Genomic DNA, 22,165 nt, shown 5'->3' on the forward strand with positions numbered 1-22,165 from the left:
TGTGGGTGCTGTGGGTGCTTAAGCACCCCCAGTATTGAGAAAATTCCTTGTATATGTCCAGGGAAGGGTTATTTCCATTGGGCTTGGCACCCCCAATAATTTTGAAAAGTTGTCTCCTAAGGGAGATACCACAGGACAAATCATAAAAACAGGGTAGGTCTTGAAAGCAAAAAGTATGAATGCGTACCAAAATCCATTTCCTTGTATCTTTGAAGCAATTGTCTTTTTCTCTTCATTTGGATTTCATAAAATAACATTGGACTTGGCAAAGAAGTTAAGAGATTTGAGTGATAACAGCAGACACATGAATTACATTGATTTGATTGGCAGATTGTCATAATAATACACACACCTGCGTCCTTGTTCTTGTCATTCAGACCCTTCAAAGTTGTGTGTTTGAGCTCCGTGCACACCTGCACTGTAGTTTATAAAACACGTTTACTCATATAAAAAGAAGTGGAGCCAAAAGACTACCACTATCTTTCATAAAGGTCCAGCATGTTGCTAAGTTTCTGGCCCTCACTCACAACTCTAAAATACAACCGAGTGCTCATTTTCAATAAAATTCTTTCAAAATTACTATATTTCTTGTTCTCTCCACTTTTGCCTCTTCTTGTTCTTTTTCCCTTGTTTCTTTCTCTGGCTTCTTTTTAACTGCATTTCAACTGATTTTATTTTCCTTTCACTATTTTAGATCATCCCTTCGATTTCCTTTCTATCTTCATTTCAGTTGTCGATTTTTGCAATAGATGATGGGAACTGTTGTTGGGTGGTCATCTGCTTGTCTGTCCCAGGGGCGTAGCCACACCCAGTTTTGTTTCAGGCCCACCCAGCAGTGGAGGCAGCGGAGGGAGCAGGCTGAGCTCCGATCCCGCATCTGCCTCCCCAGCCCGCCACTGCCCCGCCGCCGCCGCCCGCCGTACCTTTAAATATTACAGTTTTGCTGGAGTCGCGGGCAGCCGGCATTGAAGACATCGGCAGGCTTTCGCCGGTTCCAGCAGCCTTCCCTTCCCTCGTTGCAAGTCAGATGATGGCTCCGCCCTCGTAGAAACAGGAAATACGTCAGAAGAGGGCGGAGCCATCATCCGACTTGCAACGAGGGAAGGGAAGGCTGCTGGAACCGGCGAAAGCCTGCCGATGTCTTCAATGCCGGCTGCCCGCGACTCCAGCAAAACTATAATATTTAAAGGTACGGCGGGGCCGGGGCCGGAAGGAAACAGGGCAGACAGGAGAGGAGGGTTGCTGGATGGAGGGAAGGGGAGAGGAGGGTTGCTGGACATGGTGGAAGAAGGGGAGAGGAGGGTTGCTGCACATGGTGGAAGAAGGGGAGAGGAGGGTTGCTGGATGGAGGGAAGGGGAGAGGAGGGTTGCTGGACATGGTGGAAGAAGGGGAGAGGAGGTTTGCTGGATGGAGGGAAGGGGAGAGGAGGGTTGCTGGACATGGTGGAAGAAGGGGAGAGGAGAGGGCAGGGGAGAGGAGGGTTACTGGATGAAGGGAAGGGGAGAGGAGGGTTGCTGGATGGAGGGAAGGGGAGAGGAGGGTTGCTGGACATGGTGGAAGAAGGGGAGAGGAGGGTTGCTGGATGGAGGGAAGGGGAGAGGAGGGTTGCTGGACATGGTGGAAGAAGGGGAGAGGAGGGTTGCTGGATGGAGGGAAGGGGAGAGGAGGGTTGCTGGACATGGTGGAAGAAGGGGAGAGGAGAGGGGAAGGGGAGAGGAGGGTTGCTGATGAAGGGAAGGGGAGAGGAGGGTTGCTGGATGGAGGGAAGGGGAGAGGAGGGTTGCTGGACATGGTGGAAGAAGGGGAGAGGAGGGTTGCTGCACATGGTGGAAGAAGGGGAGAGGGCAGGGGAGAGGAGGGTTGCTGGATGAAGGGAAGGGGAGAGGAGGGTTGCTGGATATGGTGGAAGAAGGGGAGAGGAGGGTTGCTGGATGGAGGGAAGGGGAGAGGAGGGTTGCTGGACATGGTGGAAGAAGGGGAGAGGAGGGTTGCTGGATGGAGGGAAGGGGAGAGGAGGGTTGCTGGACATGGTGGAAGAAGGGGAGAGGAGAGGGCAGGGGAGAGGAGGGTTGCTGGATGAAGGGAAGGGGAGAGGAGGGTTGCTGGACATGGATGGATGAGAGGGAAGGGAGAGAGAAGAAATGCTGGACATGGATGGAGGGGATGGAAGAATGAGGAAGGAGATGAGATGAGGGAAAAGGAAGAGAGGAGAAAAACTGCACATGGATGAAGAAAATAGGCAGAAGCTGGATCCACTAGACAGTCAAGTCTGCAGAGGACCCAGCTTTTACTTATGGATATAGAGCAAGAAATGAAGAAGAAAGGAGGAAAGTAAAGAAATAAATGGAAAGGAAGCCCTGGAAACAAAGTTAAGAGGACAGATAGCAGCAGAATCGGATACTGGGCCAGCATGATCAGAAAAACAGTCACCAGACAACAAAGGTAGAAAAAAATCATTTTATTTTCATTATAGTGTTTGGAATATGTCCACTTTGAGAATCAGGTGCTCAACATTAAAAGTTTATATTTATTTACTTATTTATGCCATTTTATCCCACATTAAACATGAATTAAATTGGAACCTGGGATCATTTAATTTTTTTTTCCTGGAGACAGTAATGCATTGCCCCCCCCCCCCTCCAGGCTCTCTCCCCGGCCATAGCCAGCTCTGCAATTTTGAGGGGAGGTAGGGGGGGGGGGCGCAGAGGTGGACCGGGGGAGAGAGCCTGTTGTTAAACATTTACCAGCACACCACTGTCTAGTGCCCACCCATCCAACCTGTTGGCCCACCCAAAAATTGACTTCTGGCTACGCCACTGGTCTGTCCATATGCACACATTTGTGGCAGGAATGAATAAAAGAACTGGGAGCCTCTAGGGTGCTGAAGATCCTAGACCCTGATCCCTGAAAAAGGATTGAAGTACCATCAGCTACCCACAAGAATATCCCTTACCCCACTTCCCACTTTTCTGCAAGCAGAAACCTACCAAAATTGGGACTGGTTTACCACTCAGTGGTGGCAGTATGTTTAGATGAACAGGGTCATCTATTGCACAGAAGGTGAGGCTTAGAAGTAACAAAAAAAGGGGCAAAGATCCACAACAGACAAGCAAAAAAACCAGAGGATCCACAAACCAAAGGTAATGCTTAAGACCTTTATGGAATCAAACTAAACTTAAGACTAGGCTCTGTAATGCTGCAAGTTTTTTCTGTTTAATTCGTGCCTTTACTCACCTATATGGATTAAAAAGTGCAAGGGCGATTTCAAGAGCCTTTCACATAGGCAATTACCGACTCGATGGACAGTTTTGTTCATTTAGCCGAAGTGGCAGCTTCACACACTCTGGGTGGCTTGCATGGGGTGGTGTCAACGTGAGGAAGCTTGGCGTCCCCTCGGAGCTGGAAGTTTCTTTCTCCCTGGAGGTACTGTCTGCCCCATCGATGCTGCATGGTGGTCAACTCCTGAAGCAGGATGGAAGAAGTTCCAAGGACGCGACACCTGATGCTTGCAGTCTTCTGATGCTCTGCCAGGGAGCTCAAAATTGAAGAGGTCATGGGAGTCTCATTGCCCTTCAGATTTCAATTTCTGCAGCAAAAACAAGTAACACTTGCTTCGACACTGGTGAGACCTAATGTTTTTTCTTTGGAAGCTTTACGGGATGGTATTTTACTTTTGGAATAGTCTCTATCAGGTTTGGAAACTTTTCTACAGAAAGTGGAGGTTGCAATGCAACAGCAATGGTCAGTACAAGCTGACAGTAGATTTTTAAAAATGAGCTTCAGAAGTAAAGAAATTTGGCGATTTTTCTTTGAGAAATGTCCGTGGCTAAGGCCATGACTTGCACAAAGAAAATTGGAAGGTTTGGATAATGCTAACAGATGAAGGAATTTAAGATTTATTAATTTTCTACCTATACCAACAATGTCAGCTTTTGATGTGTATAAGAAATTTGTTGTAACCCTTTTGAAGGTCTCTGCTGAATCTGCTCCACTGGTATCTAGAGTTTACTACCTCTCTCAGGTGAACAAAAAAAGAAGGCTCCCCTTTTGGAAATGGATAGTTTTGGACATAACAGATTTCTTGCAAAGATCTGACTCTGACCCTGTGACATCCACATTGTAGATGACTTATGTATTAGAACCTGACAAAGGCTGGTTGCTTAAAATGTTTTTTTTTTTTTTATGTGCTACAGATTCTTCTTTTTTGAATTGTAAAGTGCAAATATTTCCTTATGTATCTAAGGAAACACAAAAAGAAGACATCCATTATTGCTTGTTAAGTGCTGTTTAGGGTTACCATATTTTGTCCCCCCAAAAGGAGGACACATGCCCCACCCCTTTCACACCCCACCCCACCGCCCCACCCCTGTCACAACCCACCCCCTTTCACACCCACCCCGCCCCTTTCACGCCCTCGCTCCGCCCCTGTCACCCACCCTGTCACTCCCCCTCCCCGTCACCTCCCTCCCCTTACCTTACTACTGCCCTGGTGGTCTAGTGACCTCTTCGAGGCAGGAAAGAGCCCCCTCTTTCCTGCTCGGAGCACTACTCTGCATGCATCCTTCCTGTTCGAGATCTCGGTGCTGATTCAAAATGGCCACCGAGAGTTGAAGTTTTGCGAGGTCACTTCAACTCTCGGTGGCCATTTTGAATCAGCGCCGAGATCACGAATAGGAAGGATGCATGCAGGGCAGAGTAACTGCCCCTCACAAGTGTACTGACCGGGATCCCTCTCAATCATTGGTCCAAAAACTCCTAAAAGAAGTGCACAATTATTTTACAATATCCATGTATTTAATCTAAATATAAGTGAAAAATTCAACATTTCAAAAATAACTTCTCTTCAAATAATAAAAATTCCAAATTAAGTTATATGTTCTTCAGAAACTAATCCTTTCCTCTCTGGTCCAAAGGAGGCCTTTTTTCTAGGTGAATTACTGCTGCATCAGGGGCTGATGGATTAAATACCATTAAACAGCACAGAAGGAGCTTTGATTACATCCCTGCATATAACATGCTATTACCAGCCTCCTGCTAACATGAAAAATGTATCGTCCACTTTGGACCACATATTAAAAACTGATTGCAAAAACTATATGAGCCACCAGGTGACCAGAAGAAATTTGTATGAGGAAAATGGGGGCATTTTCTTTTACCTTATTTATAATTTTGCTTGTATTCAATATTATAATGACATTCAAATCGTATAAAGTCTTTTCAGATAGTCACATGGTGTTTCATAGAAGTCATACCAGATAAATATTAAACAGTACTTGAATAAAGAAAAAAAATAGTTCAGGTTGTGATGGGGAAATTTAGAATTAGATTAGTAAATAAAATTGATCATAAGTTTCCCCAAAGGTTTGCAATATATCATGTGCAAGGAAGAAAGTGATTATTATACCCCCTCTTCAGCCTTGGTGCGTTGTAAATAGCTTCCATATTTACAATCATTAAAATATACGACCAGCCTTACTATATGGTTAACAGTCAAGAAACGATAAAACATCCATAAATTTCTACAAACATATATTACATACCAGATAAAAATGAATAATAAGGCATGCTTTAATGTTATCCACTTATCTCTCTATATAAAATGCACCGCCAACGTTCTATGAGGCAAAGTTACCCAGCATTCCAAGTTAAGTTGTCATGGTCCAGATCAGTTTTCCACCATGAGTGCTTGCCCCGCCCTCGTATCACAACGTGATGACGTACAGGGCGGGGCTATGACACTCAACGAATCCCCAGTTCTACCGCCCTCCGATGCTCCACCCCCCCGCCCAACGCACACCGACAAACAGTGACCTAGGCAGACCCTCCTCCCCCACCACGGAGTGCCGTCCGAACAGCTGATCGGCCACAATAACCATGGAGGGTAAGTCCACCAAAAACGGGAGGGGGATGGTAAGGAAAGCGCCTTGCTAGCGCCCGTTTCATTGGCCTCAGAAACGGGCCTTTCTTACTAGTATCATAATGATTGAATACACTAAAAGAAAGGTGTCCATCAGACTTATTTTCGAAAGAGAAGGGCGCCCATCTTTCGACACAAATTGCAAGATGGGCGTCCTTCTCACAGGGTCGCCCAAATCGGCATAATCGAAAGCCGATTTTGGGCATCCTCAACTGCTTTTCATCACAGGGAAGACCGAAGTTCACGGGGGCATGTCGGAAGCGTAGCGAAGGTGGGACTAGGGCTTGCCTAACACATGGGTGTCCTCAATCGATAATGGAAAAAAGAAGGGCGTCTCTGACAAACACTTGGACGACTTTACCTGGTCCTTTTTTTCTTACGACCAAGCCACAAAAATGTGCCCTAAATCACCAGATGACCTCCGGAGGGAATCAAGGGTGACCTCCCCTTACTCCCCCAGGTCCCTGCAGCAGTTTTAGTGGGTGCAGTGCACTTCAGGCAGGCGGACCCAGGCCCATCCCCCCCACCTGTTACACTTGTGGTGGTAAATGTGAGCCCTTCAAAACCCACCACAAACCCACTGTACCCACATCTAGGTGCCCCCCTTCACCCATAAGGGCTATGGTAGTGGTGTACAGTTGTGGGGAGTGGGTTTTGGGGGGGGGGGTTGGGGGGCTCAGCGCACAAGGTAAGGGAGCTATGCACCTGGGAGCAATTTCTGAAGTCCACTGCAGTGCCCCCTAGGGTGCCCGGTTGGTGTCCTGGCATATCAGGGGGACCAGTGCACTACGAATGCTGGCTCCTCCCATGACCAAAGGGCTTCCATTTGGTCATTTCTGAGATGGGCATCCTCGGTTTCCATTATGGCCAAAAATCGGGGACGACCATCTCTAAGGACAACCATCTCTAAGGTCAACCTAAATTTCACGATTTGGGCTTCTCCGACCGTATTATCGAAACAAAAGATGGATGCCCATCTTGTTTCGATAATACAGGTTTCCCCACCCCTTCGCCGGGGCGTCCTGTGAGGACGTCCTCAGGAAAACTTGGGCACCCCTTTCGATTATGCCCCTCCACGTCACCCAAAATTTAAAGCATTTGTCACACAAGGGCCCTTTTACAAAGCATCAGTAAGCCCAAAGCGGACTTACTCCATGCTAACCCGGAACTACCGCTGGCCCAATGTGGCCACCAGTGGTAGTTCTGCCTCAAGCATGCGCCATTTTTGGTGTTCCATAAGAAGTTTTATTTTATAGCATGACACTAACCCGGCAGTAATTGGTTAGCACCATGGGGGGGGGGGGGGGGGGAATTTTACCTGCTGTGGTAAAAAGGGCCCTGGCAAGTGGGAAAAATGCCCCCCCCCCTGCCACTACCGTAGGGTCCTTTTTCTCACTGCTTACTAAAAGGACCCCACACTTCATAAGTTAACTACTCCATAATGAAAATGTCCCAAGCTTTTTGTATCCATTCTATTAAAGTAGATAAAACTGATGGTACGAAGTGACAATCATTATCTAAACTATGGTGGCTGACAGATCAGATGAGTGACCCAATAGTAAAATAATTTCCATAGGCATTTTCACTTTGATGTTAATAACTGTTTCTGATCAAATTCCAGAAGGCATTCAAAAGACGACAGTGCCACCACCCACCACATATGAAAGAAATCGTCAGTGTGTTCAAAACCTTGCCAGCATACAAGAGGCAATTCTGTCCTATCAGTTGAGGCGATATATTTAATAGCATAAGAAGTTTGGTTTGCATAGAGACTCATCTGCATAGATATTGAGCAGGAAAACCATTGAACACCTACCCTTCCGGAAACTACTGAAGACTTACCTCTTCAAACAAGCTATCCAAATGAACCATCCTAACTCTTGTACCCAACTCCACATCACTAGTATTACCCAAACACCAATCCTTTCCCCACATCTCTTACTATTGTCCTACTCTATATAACAATGTCATCTCTGATACTTGTATTAACTCTGTGATACTTTGTACCACACCCTATGTACTATATCTCTGATACTTTGTTCCATACTTTGTATAAACTCTGTGTTATTCTGTACCATACCATGTAAGCCGCACTGAACCTGCTATCGAGTGGGAAAGAGCGGGGTATAAATGCTACAAATAAATAAATAAATAAATAAAATATTGAGCATTTTGCAATGTATAACCAAATCTCTGACCAAAATGCTCTTTCCTGAGTGCCTCTTAGGTTTTCCCAATTTTATACATATTTCTGACTCCTCTCCTGTAATACATCTCCCAAAGCTCTGCACAAATGTGATATCAGATGTCTCAGGGAAGAGGCCAAAAACACAATTTATTCAAAAAGTAATGGGGTCATTGCTACTGCATAACGTATATCCAATTTGTTATCGTATGTTCAGATTTGAAGATATGGGAACCAGGAGAGTCTTATGCTTAACTTCACTTCAATTCGGGATTTAGATACAAAAGAATCTTTTTCAAACAGGCTTGAAATTGATAAATCATTGGACTTAGTTACAGTGGCGTACCTAGGGTAGTTGACACCCGGGGCCGGTCATTTTTTAACACCCCTCCCCCCAAATCCAGTACTAGGCATGCCGAGAATACAAAACACTCAGGACCTATAGAGCAATTCTACCATACCATAAGCAGTCATTTCTACGAGTCACACAAGGAAAAGGAAAGCATCTTAAACACTACAGTGAGCACTAGAACATCAATTCACCTATTGTAAAACGAAACCAGACAGAATAGTACAGATCGTAGATCCTGCACAGTCAATGCCAACTGAAAGCCATGTCTTTTCACAAACACAGATACACCCTAATCCACTATAGAATAAGTAATCATAAACTTTCTATTTAGACAAAAATTAAACTGAACCCCCAATGCCAGACTCTGCTTACAATGCAACACCACAGAAACAGAAACTGTCCCCTAGTACTGTGCAAAATATAAAGACAGCAGATGTAAATTTGAAAAAAACTAACAAGTACCAATCACCACTTTACAAATTAACAAATAGAAATAAAACAAATATAGAAAGTAAAATAATACCATTTTATTGGACTAATACATTTAGCTTTCAGAGGCCAAAACCTCCGTCCTCGGGTCAGTACAGTATAGTGCTGTACAGTATCCTATCCTGACCTGAGGAAGGGGGTTTTGTTCTCCGAAAGTTAGTCAAAATGTAATAAAATTAGTCCAATAAAAGATTACCTTATTTACATGTTCTATTATAAACATTTAACACATCTACAATACTTTATCCTAAAGCAAAAAAAATAAAAAAATATATTTTATTTACAGTTTGTTGTCTCTGGTTTCTGCTTTCCTCATCTTCTTTTCACCGTCTTCCTTCCATCCAGCATCTGTCTTCACTCTCTCTCTCTCTCTCTGCCATCCAGTGTCTGCCCTCTCTGCCGTCCCTTCCATCCACTGCCTGCCCTTTCTCTCTGCCCCTTCAATCCACCATTTGCCCTCCCTCTCCCATCCATCCAGGGTCTGCCCTCCCTCTCGCTCCCCCTTCCATCTAGGATCTGTCCCCTCTCTCTGCCCTTTTTTCAGCCCCCAGTTCCAGCCCCCTTCTCCCCTCTCAACACCCCCACCCCAGTCCCCTTCTCCCCTCCTCCTGTCTGAGACCCCCACCACAGTCCCCTTCTCCCCTCCCCTGTCTGAGACCCCCACCCCAGTCCCCTTTTCTCCTCTGAACACCCCCACCCCAGTCCCCTTCTCCCCTCCCCTTCTCCCCTCTGAGATCCCCAGTCCCCTTCTCCCCTCTGAGATCCCCACCCCAGTCCCCTTCTCCCCTCTGAACACCCCCACCCCAGTCCCCTTCTCCCTCCCCCCGTCTGAGACCCCCACCCCAGTCCCCTTCTCCCCACCCCAGTCCCCTTCTCCCCTCTGAACACCCCCAGTTCCAGCCCCCTTCTCCCCTCTGAGATCCCCACCCCAGTCCCCTTCTCCCCTCCCCTGTCTGAGACCCCCACTCCAGTCCCCTTCTCCCCTCTGAACACCCCCACCCGAGTCCCTTTCGCCCCTCTCCTTCCCCACCTCAGTCCCGTTAAAACCGGTGAAGCAGCATCGCATGCAGTGCCTCGTGCCCTGCTTGTAAAAAAAAATCAAATCTCCTTCCTTCTCCTCGTCTTGACGTCGACTCGGGCCTTCCAATCAAATTGATTGGAAGGCTAGAGTCGACGTCAAGACGAGGAGAAGGAAGGAGATTTGATTTTTTTTTTTACAAGCAGGGCGCGAGGCGCTGCCTGCGACGCTGCTTCGCCGTATTTTTTAATGTGCGGCGCCGTGGGAACGGCCATGGGAGGCGGCAGGAGCGGAGCACCCCCCACCCACTGGCACCTGGGGCGGACCGCCCCCACCGCCCCCCCCTTGGTATGCCACTGCTTAGTTAGGGTTACCATATGGCTCCAGAAAAAGGAGGACGGATTGAGCCAGCCGGGTTTTACTTCCATTGCTTTCAATGGAAAGCAATTGCTTTCAATGGAAAGCAATTGCTTTCAATGGAAAGCAATGGAAGTAAAACCCGGCTGGCTCAATCCGTCCTCCTTTTTCTGGAGCCATATGTTAACCCTAGACTTAGTAAACCCTAGTATTGACAAAGGCAGTGGTTCCCAATCCTGGTCCTGGAGGCACCCCAGCCAGTCAGGTTTTCAGGATATCCACAACGTCTATTCATGAGAGAGATTTGCATGCAGTGGAGTGCCTCCAGGACCCGGTTTTGGCAAACAAGATGATATACATTTTGAGACCCTTTACCCAAATTTCGTTAGGCGCTAACACATGCTAAATGCAGAAAATATAGCTTAACGTAGGACACAAAGCATTTTGCTTTAGTTGTACCATGTGCATACACTAATTACGCAGTATTTATTTTTATTCAGGTGTCCTTTTACAAAGGCAAGCATGCGCTAAATGCTAGAGATGCCCATATATTCCTATGGACGTGTCTAGCGTTTAGCACAAGCTAATCATTAGTACGTACTAAAAACGCTAGCTCACCTTTGTAAAAGACCCCTTAGTTATTTAGAGCTTCTTTTACAAAGCCGCACTATTGATTCCCTTACCACAAATGAGAGCAAGCCTATAGGAATTGAACAGACTTCCTCTCATCAATAGCGCAACTTTATAAAAGAGGCCCTTATTTATTGAGGGGGCTTGTCGGAGGTGGAGAATGGGCATAGAAGTGCTATTCAGCTAGAGTGCTGACATTAGTGCATGCTAACTGAATAACACTGACAAACTTATTTAGGAGGAGCTAAGGGCTTAATTATTTTCATTGACCACATGCTAATTCTAATATTAGTGCATGGCCAGAAAAAACATATAATTGAAAAAGGTCGAATTTACAGCTGCACTAAAAATGGGCTTTGCACGTGGGAAAAATCCCTCATTAGGATGTTCAAAGCCCGTTAGCTAGTACAGATTAGTAAAAGGTCCCTTAATCACATATTTTCTGCCAACCAATATAGAGGGGGGTTATAAATGAATGGGATTTATTTGTCTGGGATACTTTATTTTAGAAATAAAGTTGTTAAGAAGAAAAAGATTCACCTAATTTTCTTCCATGATGGACTTCATCCCTGTATAGACTATCGAGGCCTTAATACCATCGCTGTCAGAACAGGTATCCCCTTCCTCTTATTCCCGAATTCTTTGATAGATTATAAGGGGCCACCATCTTCACTAAATTGGATTTGCGGGAAGCCTAAAATCTAATACGGATTAGGGAAGGGGAGGAATGGAAAACCGCATTTAATACCCGCAACAGATATATCTCGTAATACCATTTGGCCTCTGCAATGCTCCTGCAGTGTTCTGACATTTTGTTAACAACATCTTTTGAGACCTACTGTTTTCCACCTGTGATTGTGCACTTAGACAATATCTTAATATTCTCTAAATCCCCTAGAGAACATCCCGAACATGATCATGAAGTACTTCGGCGACTCCAGGAGAACCATCTCTATGCCAAGTTAGAGAAATGCTTGTTCCATCAGGAGAAAATAAATTTTTTAGGGTATATTATATCAGCAGCTGGCTTCCAAATGGAGCCTTGCAATCCAGCAATGGCATCAACCCACAGGCCATCAACCCACAGCCTTACAACAGTTTCTAGGCTTTGCCAATTCTTACAGGCAGTTTATAGATCATTATTCTATTCTGGCAGCACCTCTGACCGCTCTTAGTAAAAAAAGAAGCAGGTACTGGTCACCAGATGCATGTCAGGCCTTCTAGGATTTAAAAAAGGCTTTTCTTACCACATCGTGCTCCAACATCCAGATCCTATGCAACCATTCATTCTGGAAGTAGATGCTTCCTTGGTAGGAGAGGGAGCAGTTGTCTCTCAAGCCCATTTAGGAGGACACCCACGACCATAATCCTAATTTTCCCAGAGGTTTACCCCCGCCAAGAGAAACTACACGATAGGAGACCAGGAACTTCTAGCTCTTAAAATGGCTTTAGAAGAATGGAGGCATCTCTTTCAGGGAGCAGTTCATACTTTCACTGTCAACACTGACCACAAAAACTTACTGTACCTCCACGAGACGAAGCATCTGAATCCTTGTCAGGCTAGATGGGCACTTTTCTTTACCTGATTCGACTTTCGATTGATTTTCCGACCAGCAGAGAAGAATACCCAGGAGATGCCCTCTCAAGGTTCTTTGGTCAAGAAGAGTCACCCGAACAGGTGCACTTTATAATAGACCTGCTAAAATCCTGGAACTCTAAAACTCTCTATTCCTTTGGGGAAAACTCCTGTTCCTCTTCAGGACAGGAAAAAGGTGATGCACTGGGCTCACTCTACTCGACTGGCAGACCACCCTGGCCTGAATAAAACTCTGCACCAAATATCCCGTTATTATTGGTGGCTTCACATGGCTAAGGATTTTCGACACACTGTTCTATCAAGCCCTTACTGTGCTCAACATGAAAACCCTCGTGCCCGGCCTTGGGGTCATCTTCAACCGTTACCGGTACCAGAAGAGCCGTGGGCTGAAATCTCCATGGACTTCATTACGGACCTACCCTCATCCAACGGTAACACGGTCTTGTGGGTTGTAGTGGACTGGTTTACTAAAATGGCTCACTTCGTGCCCAAGCAAAAGCTTCCCTCAGCCAAGGAACTGGTACAAGCCTTTTTCCAGCACATCTTACTTAGCATACTTAGCGATTGAGGAGTCCAATTCACTTCTCACTGTTTGTGACAACTGTGTACATATCTGGGAGTGAAACTGGCCTTTTCCTCTGCATACCATCCACAAACCAATGGACAGACCGAGCGACTCAACCAAATCTTGACAACCTTCCTGCGTTTATATGTTAACAAATGTCAAGATGACTGGTTGTCTTTGCTCCTGTGGGCTAAATTCGCTTATAATAATCATCTTCATGAATCATCTCACATGTCTCCTTTCTTCGCCCTCTTTGGTTGACATTCACGACAGCCTATACCCATTCCAGTCTCATCCGATGCTCCAGCGGCTCACCAGACCACCCCTGACATGCATAATGTCTGTAACCAAGTGCAGTATCATCTGCATTGGGTGACCATGACCTACAAATGCCAAGCAGATCGATTACAAAGAACCACTCCCATTTTTCAACCAGGAGAAAAAGTATGGCTCAGTTCGAAGCACCTTCAACTCAGAATACCAACCCTGAAACTCACTTCTCAATTCATCGGACCTTTCCCCATTCAAGAATGCATAGGGGCTGTAATCTATCACCTCAGACTACCTATTACCATGAGGATCGCTAATGCTTTCCATGCATCCCTCCTTAAACCTCATGTTACGTCCCAAGCAGTTTATCGCTTAGCAACAGCAAGAAAGCACGTTCCAACCTGCAGCCTATTCATTTAATGGATGGAGGTATTACTCCCCTTCCCCTTAGTGCCTCTGTGAACCGAATTGTTTAAAATTACACAATAACCTTGACAATGGCGGGTAGACATGGGCGTAGTTTGACTGTTTCATTTGGGGGGGAGCAAAGGATAGGGTGGGGCATATTAGCATATTCATTTGCATAAATATATATATACTAGTATAAAAGGCCCGTTTCTGACACAAATGAAACGGGCGCTAGCAATTTTTCCTTGGAGTGTGTATGTTTGAGAGAGTGTGTATGAGAGTGACTGTGTGTGAGAGAGAGAGAGTGTGAATGTGTGGACAGAGAGAAAGTGAGTGTGGGTGCGAGTGTGTCTGTGAGAGAGACAGTGTGTGTGTGAGAGAGAGATTGTGTGTGAGACAGATAGAGTGTGAGAGTATGTGTGCGATACACAGCCTGTCTTTGAGACCGAGAGAGTGTATGAGATTGAGAGAGTGTTTGAGATTGACTTTGTGACAGAGAGTGAATGTGATATAATGTGAGACATTGAGTGTGTGAGAGACAGTGTGTGAGACTGAGAGAGAGGAAGACACTGACTGTGAGAGAGAGAGAGAGAGAGAGAGAGAGAGAGAGAGAGAGTATGTGTGAGAGAGAGTGTGTGTGTGACAGAGATACCTCCCCCCCTCTCTTGTCTGAGGACCCCCTCCCCCTCCCTCTCCTCCCCTCTCCCCCCTCTCAGGTCTCTGGACCCCCTTCACTCTGGTCTCATGACCCCCTCACCCCCTCCCCCTCTCAGGACCCCTTCCTCTTCTCTGGTCTCAGCATCCCCTTCCAATGTGTCCCCTCTTTCTTTCTGCAGCCTCTCACTGCAGGCAGCCATCAGGCATTGGCCGTCGGGTCTGCAGCCGCTCCTCACGCCTCTCACGTCGCTGCGCTCCTCCGGGGTCTGCTCTAGGGGCAGTGACGTGAGAGGCGAGAGGAGCGGCTGCAGAGCCGACGGCCAATGCCTAATGGCTGCCTGCGGTGCCGCGTTTGCTTTTTTAAAGCATTTTTGTTGTTTTAATTAGTTCTTGGGCCTGGGCGGTGACCTCGGGGGGGGCATAGGCGTAGACTGGGGGGGCGAGGGGGGGCAATGCCCCCCCAAACGATGATGAGGCGCCGCCGCGCCATTAGTTAAAAACAAAAAAACAAATAAAAACACATGCACGCACGCGCTCCTCTCCATCCGCTTGGCTTCCCTGCTCTCTCTGTCTGTGTCCCGCCTTCCTCTGACGTCAGAGGAAGGCGGGACGCAGACAGAGAGGGCAGGGAAGCCAAGCGGAGTAACGGACGGAGAGGAGCGTGTCCGTCTACCCCTCTCTCTTCCTCCCTCCCTCCCTCCGCCGCAGGCAGCAGTCTTTTCCAGCGTTCCTGGCAGCGGTAGCGATATACACGCTGCCTTTGGCTCTGCCCCGAAGCCTTCTCTTCAAGTTCCTGTTCCCGCATAGGTGGGAACAGGAACTTGAAGAGAAGGCTTCCGGGGCAGACCGAAGGCAGCGTGTACATCGCTACTGCTGCCAGGAACGCTGAAAAAGCTGAAGACTGTTGCCTGCACCGGAGGGAGGGAGGGAGGAAGAGAGGGGGTAAACGGAGTCACCATCTTGGACCTCGCGGGGGGGGGGGGGGGGAGCAGAGGGAAGATGGATGGGACTGGGAGGGGTGGGAAGCAGAGGGAAGGAGCAGGAGATGAATGGGACTGGGAGGGGTGGGAACCAGAGGGAAGGAGCAAGAGATGGATGGGACTGCGAGGGCTGGGGAGCAGAGGGAAGGAGCAAGAGATGGATGGGACTGCGAGGGGTGGGGAGCAGAGGAAAGGAGCAAGAGATGGATGGGACTGGGAGGGGTGGGGAGCAGAGGGAAGGAGCAAGAGATGGATGGGACTGGGTGGGGTGGGAAGCAGAGGGAAGGAGCAACAGATGGATGGGACTGGGTGGGGTGGGAAGCAGAGGGAAGGAGCAAGAGATGGATGGGACTGCGAGGGGTGGGGAGCAGAGGGAAGGAGCAAGAGATGGATGGGACTGGGAGGGGTGGGAAGCAGAGGGAAGGAGCAGGAGATGAATGGGACTGGGAGGGGTGGGAAGCAGAGGGAAGGAGCAGGAGATGAATGGGACTGGGAGGGGTGGGAACCAGAGGGAAGGAGCAAGAGATGGATGGGACTGCGAGGGGTGGGGAGCAGAGGGAAGGAGCAAGAGATGGATGGGACTGCGAGGGGTGGGGAGCAGAGGGAAGGAGCAAGAGATGGATGGGACTGCGAGGGGTGGGGAGCAGAGGGAAGGAGCAAGAGATGGATGGGGTGGGAAGCAGAGGGAAGGAGCAACAGATGGATGGGACTGGGTGGGGTGGGAAGCAGAGGGAAGGAGCAAGAGATGGATGGGACTGCGAGGGGTGGGGAGCAGAAGGAAGGAGCAAGAGATGGATGGGACTGCGAGGGGTGGGGAGCAGAGGGAAGGAGCAAGAGATGGATGGGACTGGGAGGGGTGGGAAGCAGAGGGAAGGAGCAGGAGATGAATGGGACTGGGAGGGGTGGGAAGCAGAGGGAAGGAGCAGGAGATGAATGGGACTGGGAGGGGTGGGAACCAGAGGGAAGGAGCAAGAGATGGATGGGACTGCGAGGGGTGGGGAGCAGAGGGAAGGAGCAAGAGATGGATGGGACTGCAAGGGGTGGGGAGCAGAGGGAAGGAGCAAGAGATGGATGGGACTGCGAGGGGTGGGGAGCAGAGGGAAGCCTACTGGAAAGAAGACACTGAATAAAACAGAAGACACTGGGACCAAAGCGAATAGAAAAACTAAATGATCAGACAACAAAGGTAGATAAAAGTATTTTATTCATAATTTATTAATTGAAATGTGTCAGCTTTTTGAAATGTGCATCTGTGATATTTTGCCTGTAAATTCAATTCCTTCCTCCACATTAGCATATTCATTTGCATATGTATATATGCAAATGATATGCTAATATGCTCCGCCCATTCTTTGCCCCCCCAAATGAAACAGTCAAACTACGCCTATGGGGGGGGGGTTAAGGGGGGAATGGTGGTGACCCTGGGGGGGTGGAGGGGCGACCTCAGGGGGATGGAGGGGGGAGGGGTGGTGACCTCGGGGGGGTGGAGGGTTGAGCGGCGGCGGCTGCGACCTGGGGGGGCATGGCGTTGCGGCGAGGGTGGCAGGGGCGGGGCCTCATGCTGCTGTCATGCAGTTGGTCAGTGCTCTGGCTGATGTACCCGGAACTACGTGACGTCAATTCAGGAGATGGAGCCTTACAGAGCGCATGAACGCTTCAAGTCTTCAAGGCTTCACTTTCTCGGCTTCAGAACATTGGAGGTGCGTTTTATTATATATATATATATATATATATATATATATATATATGCAAATGAACATGCTAATATGGAGGAAAGAAGGAAAGGGAGAAAGAGCTGGCTTTTTTGGGGGAATTACAGCCAAAGGTTTTTAGGCACAGTGAAGGGCTGTAATTCACTTAGCCCCCTGAGGAAGCTCAAGAGTAGAGTGAAACGGAAAGCCCCATTGGGCGGAGATTTAAAGCTAAGTGTTATAAAACATATATCTTATGATGTGCCTCAGAATGTTATAATCATTAGAAAATATCAAAAAATGTATGGAATGAAAATTTATGAAATGAATAAAAACCTGGAGTTTTCTGACCAATGATAACAGAGTCTAAGCTGGCACTTAGAAAAACATTTTTTTTGATCTGCTGCCAAGCATAGACTATTGAGGTCTTTTTCTCCACAATATAAATTAGAATTATATCATATGGTAACAGCTCATGGTGATTAGTTATTATTTTTTAAAATTTCAGCTTGCTAAGTGTATTTTTACATTTGATTTCACTGAAAATTTGTCTGATTAATTTTTGGGGGAATAACCATAATGAAAATGTATGAGATATCAAGCCAGCTGTTTCTCCCTTCCTTCCTTCTTCCCTCCTTACCCATCACTCCCTCTTCCTCTCCAGTAGTATTTCCCCACCCCCTTTCCCATACCATGCCAGTGTTGACCTTTGAAATGTATAGGCTCTATATGTAGATCCTTCAAGAGGTAGTGTGTCATGATTTAGGTTCTAAAACCCTTTCTGATGTTTTGGTGCCACCTCAGTAAGGCCAACACACAATCTCTTCACTGCAAAACGCTATACACAAACTTGTGCAAAAACACACTCATAACCGTACCAAACCATGGCAGCACTAATTCCAAGGCCAGGACGAGCTACAACCTTATGCGTGGAAAGGCAGAACTGTAATTACACCAGGCTCTAAAACACCAATACACTACCTCATGAAAAAAAACAAAACAAAAAGGGCTGCAAATACTATACGCTAGCAGTAGCCAGTGAATGTGTTACTTCACTCCTTGCCTGTTTTCAAAACTTATATGGATATTATCTATCTATCTATCTATCTATCTATCTATCTATCTATCTATCTATCTATCTATCTATCTATCTATCTATCTATCTATCTATCTATCTATCTATCTATCTATCTATCTATCTATCCATGTCCGAACTCCTCTGGCCCCTGAAGAGCTACGGCCACCAAACCCGGCATGCAGACTCTACCCGAATGGGCGTAGTTTTGGGGGGCGAGGGGGGCAGTGCCCCCCCCATACGAGCTGCTCCTAACTAAGCCTCCTTGGACTAACCCACCACTGTCCAAGACAACTCATGGCATGAAAAAGATACTTTCTATATTCACAAATTAAGTTATAAACACTGCATAAAAATAATGTGTTTTGCATTTTCATAAATTTTGTTCATGTTTAATAGCGCAGGCAACAATCACAGTTTAGTTCAAAATTAAAAATCAATTGAATGAAAAGGGGAATGAGAGCTGATTAAGGAGGGTGTGTGTGTGTATCTCTCTCTCTCTCTCTCTCCCTCTCTCTTTCTAATTTTAGAGTAGGAAAGGATTTTATACTCGATTGCACAACTGTCTGCACATGATCTTTCAGTTTTTCTAAGAAGTCAGAATTCACTTTCAGAGCACAGCTGTTAAGTTGTGCCATTTTGGGTAGTGACATAAAAATAGGCATTTGAAGTGCCCAGCTTTGTTCTAAATTCCAGTTCAGCAATACTCTACCAAAATAGAAAATCTAACAAGTAAGAAAGGAGTGAAACAAAAGTGCTTAGGTTTTCTTTCTAAGAATACAATTTTGGTATTTAACACTCTCCTGACTATATGGTTGACCAGAATTGTATTGAACCGGTGTTGATCCAAGGAGGAGTAGCACTTATGTAAAGTGGGCAATCTGTTCATAAAGGTGGTTAATAAATCCCAATAAATAAATACATTTACTGCAGGTCAGATTCTCTACTTAAACTCCTTTTCATGCAGTTTACATAGGCATAGCCATACTGGGACAGACCGAAGGTCCAATAAGCCCAGTATCCTTTTTCCAACAGTGGACAATCCAGGCCCCAAGTACCTGGCAGAATTCCAAAAGAGTAAAATGGATTTCATGCAGCTTATCCCAGGAATAAGCGCTGGATTTTCCCCTAATCCATTTTAATAAGTTTATGGACTTTTATTCCAGAAACTTGTCTAAAACCTTTTTTTCAACCCTGCTATGCTAATAGCTTTTGCCACATTCTCTGGCAATGAATTCCAGAGTTTAATTACACATTGAGTGAAGACATATTTTCTCCAATTTGTTTCAAATTTACTACTTAATAGCTTCATTGCATGCCCCCTAACCTTTGTATTTTTGGAAAGAGTAAACAAGTGATTTATATCTGCCGGTTCCACTCCACTTATGATAAAGTCTGTAAAATCCTATCTTCCCTTGTCCATATCTTCTCTAAGCTGATGAGCCTTAACCTCTTTAGCCTTTCCTCACAGGGGAGTCGCTGCATCCCCTTCATCATATTGATTGCCATTCTCTATACTTTTTCTAATTTAGCCATATCTTTTTTGAGATTGCAGTAACCAGAATTGTACATAATATTGGAGGTGCAGTTGTACCATGGACCGATATAGAGGCATTATGTTTTATTCTCCATTCCTTTTCTAATAATTCCTAACATTCTAGTTGATTCCAGGTCTTTGTTATGATATGGCCTTCCTAATTGAAAATGTACAAGCATAGTCTGTTTCTGACAACTTAATTGCTCTCAAAATGTAGAAGCTTAAGTTGTAAATAATAGAATGATGCAGATTTGCTCTACATATGCCCATCACAACCAGAGGCTGTGGAAAGGAATGAATACAGAGGATGGCTGAGATAACCAACCATAATTCTTTTTCTTTGAATCTATTTGTTGCTACTTACCTTCTACAAGTTGATTGTAAAGTTGTGGCTGACTTTTAAAAGTGTAGGGATTGATATTCACCAGAGCTTATCCATGTAGGAATAGTTCATATCTGGGGCAGAATGGGGGGGGGGGGGGGGGGGGGGGGGGGGAAGGAGAAGCTAAGACAAAAGTAGATATTCAGTATGCTAACCTGGTAATTATCTGGATAAAGTTAGGACAGCAAAAAGGCTAGCTTTGTGTGGGTAGTTATCTAGGTACTGATCTGTAAGTAACAGTAACTGCTGTATACCCTCAGCACCAATTAGCCATGCTTAAGCAGCAAATCTAGTAGTTGGGAACTAAGGCTAGTGCTGGGCAGACATCTATGTTCTGTGACCTAAAAATGGCAAGGATAGCTCAAGATCACAAGATCAAGTATGCATATGTTGTTTTTTTTTATTTTACATTTTTAAGTTTTTATTGAAAATTATTTGCACAAATACAATACAAGAAATAGGTTAACCAAGGGAACAAATGCTCTTCCGCACCCAAAACTCCATCAAACTCTAAATAATGAGAAGTGCACTGGGTAATGATATAACTACAAATGCAAAATCGCAGAAACACAAAAGTTTGTTGCACCCAGTCTCCCTTCCAGATCCCCTTATGTTATAAACCATCTTCAAAGTGAAAAGCAAAACCAAAGGTTTACATCATCCCCCTTCCCACCCCCCTTCCCCAATCATCTAGAGAAGTATACTAAGCCGATAGGCTTTGCCCGCCAAAACAGGCCTTCTGACAAATGCTGAAGGGAACACAGCCCATATATAGTGACATACTTGCATGGGGTGGATACATAAGAGTCAAATAAGGCATCCTTAGGGTCAGGGGCACAGTCGAACATGAGTGTCACCCTTCCCATTCAACTTGCTGGTAATCTTATCAAATCTTCTAAGTTCTGCTATTGCTGTCTGCCATTTTTCCCTCATAGGTCCCACACTATCACCCCAAGATCCAGCAATGATCATCTTGGCTATCAAGGAGAGAAGGTAAGCATGGAACATTTCGATGAGTCTTTCCCAGTTTAGGTAAGACCACAACATTGGCCTTATACATGGACCCTGGCAAAGCACAGTCCTCTGCCACTTCACTGTACAATCTGGCTAAGACAGAGGATACATTGTGGGTAAGGACTTACTAATATTCCGAGGAGAATACATCCTCCCCTGAGGACTTTCCCTTGGGCAAGTTATCACAGCACTAACCTCAGCCGCTGTTATCTCTGCAGTCAAGTTTGCCATATCTTTTTTTTTTTTTTAAATTAATTAATTAATTTATTTATTTATTATCTAATTTGTACCCCACAGTTTCCCAACAGTGTCAGGCTCAATGTGGCTTACAGCGTACCACAGAGGCAAACGCCAATGCAGTAAAATGAAGCTAATATAGCAGGAAAATCTACAAGAGATAATGGGGAACAGTAGGAATTGACGGAAGGAGTAGGGAAACCAGGAGGGAAGAGGGAAGGGGAATGTGTCCAAAATGTCTCTAGATTGATGCGCATCCAACAGTGGAGACATATGCAGAGGCCGTGGGATATGTATTTCCGAATAACATGGTCTTTATCTTTATTAAGTCAGAAGCAAAACACTGACAATCATAAAAGGTAAACCATAATAACACATTGTAGCCAAAGATAGGTGCCGAAATGATGCACACCAAATTAGTGTTCTGTAAAAGGTGCTCTGCATGGAACGACCTTTACAAAATATTAGCTTAGTACACATTTCGTGTCTAACTGTGGACACAAGCATTTACGTCTGCCGAAGGCCAATGTAAATGTTTGCACACAACTGATGGCACTTAGGTAAGCAAATGCAGGTATTCTATAATATCGTCCTTAATTTCTGGGAACATCTCCTTCTATTGCCCTGCCCCCTTTGGAGTTACACACCATGGAATCCAGGCACGCATATTATAGATCCATGTGTAACTCCTAATTACTGCCAATTAAGTGCTCAACACTAGTAATTATCACCTAATTAGCTAATAAGTTTGCCATTAGTGTACAGCCATTCTAAAAAATTACCACTTGAGTGCTTATTTTATA

The 22,165-nt window shown here is 45.8% G+C and overlaps 1 protein-coding gene and 1 long non-coding RNA gene across 2 annotated transcripts in view; both read right to left on the bottom strand.

Annotated features, from left to right (window-relative positions):
• Window positions 1-22,165, bottom strand: part of LOC115464768 (exostosin-1-like) — a 620,469-nt gene that overhangs the window by 156,869 nt on the left and 441,435 nt on the right. The gene's annotated exons all lie outside the window — the stretch shown is intronic.
• Window positions 5,893-13,993, bottom strand: LOC115466988. Its single transcript, XR_003941627.1, has 3 exons — window positions 13,981-13,993; window positions 11,490-11,497; window positions 5,893-5,969 (listed from the first exon to the last, which is right to left on the bottom strand). It is a non-coding gene; the product is annotated as an uncharacterized LOC115466988 (long non-coding RNA).

Source organism: Microcaecilia unicolor, chromosome 3 (assembly GCF_901765095.1).
Source record: "Microcaecilia unicolor chromosome 3, aMicUni1.1, whole genome shotgun sequence".
Taxonomy (NCBI): Eukaryota; Metazoa; Chordata; class Amphibia; order Gymnophiona; family Siphonopidae; genus Microcaecilia; species Microcaecilia unicolor.